This window comes from Pollicipes pollicipes, unplaced genomic scaffold (genome assembly GCF_011947565.3).
Source record: "Pollicipes pollicipes isolate AB1234 unplaced genomic scaffold, Ppol_2.1 Scaffold_1600;HRSCAF=1878_pilon_pilon_pilon, whole genome shotgun sequence".
Lineage (NCBI taxonomy): Eukaryota > Metazoa > Arthropoda > Thecostraca > Pollicipedomorpha > Pollicipedidae > Pollicipes > Pollicipes pollicipes.
In genome coordinates this window covers 20,884,489-20,887,721 of record NW_023595962.1, presented here as the reverse complement: position 1 = coordinate 20,887,721, position 3,233 = coordinate 20,884,489, and the positions used below count along the sequence as shown (strand labels likewise).

The 3,233-nt window shown below is 47.2% G+C and overlaps 1 pseudogene; it reads right to left on the bottom strand.

Moving 5' to 3' along the window:
* LOC119112771 (bifunctional heparan sulfate N-deacetylase/N-sulfotransferase 2-like) overlaps positions 1-126 on the bottom strand; it is a 14,233-nt pseudogene extending 14,107 nt beyond the window's left edge.
* Between the last annotated feature and the right edge of the window lie 3,107 nt (positions 127-3,233).

The window sequence follows — 3,233 nt, the reverse complement described above, 5'->3', positions numbered from 1 at the left end:
CGGCCGCTCTCGGGTGAGGATTCGGGCGTTGCTCCAGCGCCGTCTCTGATGAACGCCCTGCCGCTGAGCTTTCAACCAGGACGGCTTCTCGCCGGTGTGCGTCCGCGAGTGGTCCTTCAAACCCATTTGTGTTGAAACGCCTTGCTGCAGACGTCACGGGCGAACGTCTTCTCGCTGGTGTGGGCGCGAGTGTGCCTGTTCGGCCGCTGTGGTCGCCGAACGAAACGCCGCAGAAGTTACAGCTGAACGGCTTCTCGCTAGCGTGTGTTCAAGCATGTCTTGTCAGGTCCTTTTGGCGGCCAAAGGCCTTGCCACGAACGCCGCAGCGGAGCGGGTTATGAAAGGTGTGGGTTCAAGCATGATTATTCAGACTGATTCTATCGCCAAACGATATATTGCATACGTCACGAACGAACGGTCGTTCGCCCGCGTGGTTTTGGCTGAGTGATCAGCGCCTTTTGATATTTGAACGATTTGCCGCAGACGCCGCAGCAGTGCGGCCTGGCGGCACTATGGGTCAAGTTATGACTATTCAGGATACTTCGTTGATTAAACACCTCTTCACATACGTCGCAGGTGAACGACTTTTCACCCGCGTGAGTACGAACGTGCCTTTCCAGCTGACTGTGGCTGTGAATTTGCAAAACAGTAGTTGGTATCTACAAGCGGCAAACCGAATTAGTATCACCCTTAGCATCATCTGCATCGTCGCCATCATCGTCATCCGCAACATCATCATCATCGATGATGATAACGATTTGGGCTTTGGCCGCGCCGACTGTTCTGGTCATATGGCGCCTTTCATCATTATCATCATCGATGATGGTAAAGATTTGGGCTTTGGGCGCGCCGACTGTTCTGGTCATATGACGCCGATCATCATTATCATCATCACGCATGCATTTTGAACACCAGGAATAATAGCCGGCACAGCCACCATACTCGATGACAGTGAAAAATACCTCTGGCTGCGCTGGCGACACTTCTCTCGAACGTCGAGACGCCGAAGTCGTCCTTGATGGTCGGCCCATTGTCACCTCTCTTGAAACGAGCGCTGTTACGTTGTTAGCTTTAGGTTGTTAGCGTTTTTTCGGCGCTGAGGAGCATTGCTGCACCCTGCTACACGGCTGACAGTGGTCTCACGGACAAACAAAAATGGCATCGGACAACATTCGTGAAAAATAGGAAAATGATGTCAGTAACAGAACAAGGAAAACATGTCAGTCACAGAACGAAGAGAACAATGTCTGTAAAACAACTCATCCACTGTGGGCCAGCCAGTCGTTTTTGAGTTCAGAGTTTTAACGCCGCGCTATCGACCTTCAATACACCAGGAGGAGGGAGGTGCTAGTTAAACACGTAATGGAGCAAGCACTAGATACGGTAGCACTCATTGGTTATCGTAGCACTCAATATCTTAAGCTGTGGATATGATTACGAGCCAAAACAGCTCGGCAAAGTTTCACAAAAAAACTTGAAAACCAGGGCATCTGACTGCAGAAAGTGATCTTCATCTGTGAAAATTTGTTCGCTAAAGCAAATCAACAACATCCAAGCATTTTTTTCATTCTGAGACACACCGAACCAGACGTGTCAGCTGAATCCTCGAGACTCTTTTTGTGGTACAGCCAGATGGAAGCTAGGCACAAAACTCTACTTTAAACATAAGGCAGCTTCCACTAAACTACAGTGCAATTCGGCGCACCACGTGGCCACGAAGAAAGCACTTCTTCTATGCCAACTTCGAAGAATAGCACATGCATCTTCTGATCCGCAATCATGTGAGCATGGTCTAACTAAAAAGCACGTTCAGAATAGCAAGAGGGTCTGCTGTTTGTACCACGCGTTCTCGATTCAGCACAAGAACAGCTCTGCGTTGAAAACGAGTCGCAGGGGAAGCAAAATAAAAAAGCTGATTAGCTTTTTAAAGAGGTAAAGCAAGCATATTATGTAGGTGTCAAAACCTCTTTTATAGATGATGAACTGTGCAAACAGGTGAATGTCGCCGTAAGATGGAGTGGCACGCACGGTGTCAGAGTAAAGTGGACTAGTGGTCATAATTTGACCTTCATGCTAGTGCAAATGAGGCTAGACGCGCCCGTGATTATCTGTTAGAAGGATTTGCAATGCGTGCGTTGATTGACTGAAAGGAAAATGTGCGCAGAAGGACGTAGTGTAAAAGAAATCTTGTAGCCTGCGCCCAGGGGAATCTCATGCAGGAGAAACCAGGTGAAGCATTCGTGACAGAAATAATACATGCCCGGACGGTAGTGCGACGCTCTCGGGTAGGGGACAATTTGACCCCCTGAAATCCCCAAAACTAAGAGAGCTCAGATTTACAAAGTTCACCAAATTCACGGGGTAGGTAGGCCTGTATGTGATCTGAATTATGTGCAAGTTTGAGGTTCTTGTGCCATGACCTTCAGGTCAAGTAAATTCAAATAAAGTCAAATTTGAGACAGGTGTCATAAGTGCCCTCAGACCTCCCCATGCAACCGGCTTGATACCTCCTGATACCCCTTGATACCTCTTCTAAGCAAACTGTCAATGCTGTTCATATCAGGGCAATAACCATATCTGACGCTTAGAAGGTCAAGATGACCAAAATCTTGAGATTGTGTGGATAGTTGAATTGACATCAGCGTAAAGGCTCACGCTAGGAGGCATGCTCTTCTAAATAAAAGGTCGCGTGGTGTACTTTTCGGTCAGCGACCTACTCTGATATAACATCCGACATCTGATTACATCCCCATCTGACATCCGACAGGTCCAAATAAGGTATCTGTGGACATCCATGCAGTCAACAAGTTCGAAATAAGCGTCAAAATATACAACATAGAGCAAGTTCTTCAAAAAACAATTGTTTACTCTTGAACCCAACCTGCACACTTTTCTAAGGTCAGTGGTGTGAGGCGTAATCCTAAATTGTGCAACGTGTTGCAAATGTCTTCTTGTCTAAGGATCTATCCCAAATACGCATGGCTTCGACTAACAAACCGTTCTCACATTGGGTTGAATGATTCCCTAGGCAGTGCCCTCGCTGACAGGATTGGCCTGACTTTGACTTGCCATAGGTTGGCAACTTCATACGGAGCATCTACTTTTATTGGCTCAAATGGGCTACTCAGTTACCTGTAGTTACACAAAGTTTGGTGCGGCTTGGCAGCGCCAGTTTTTGTACAGTGTTATGTAGCAGCGACACAAAATTTTCATCCGCTAAAAATATGATTACA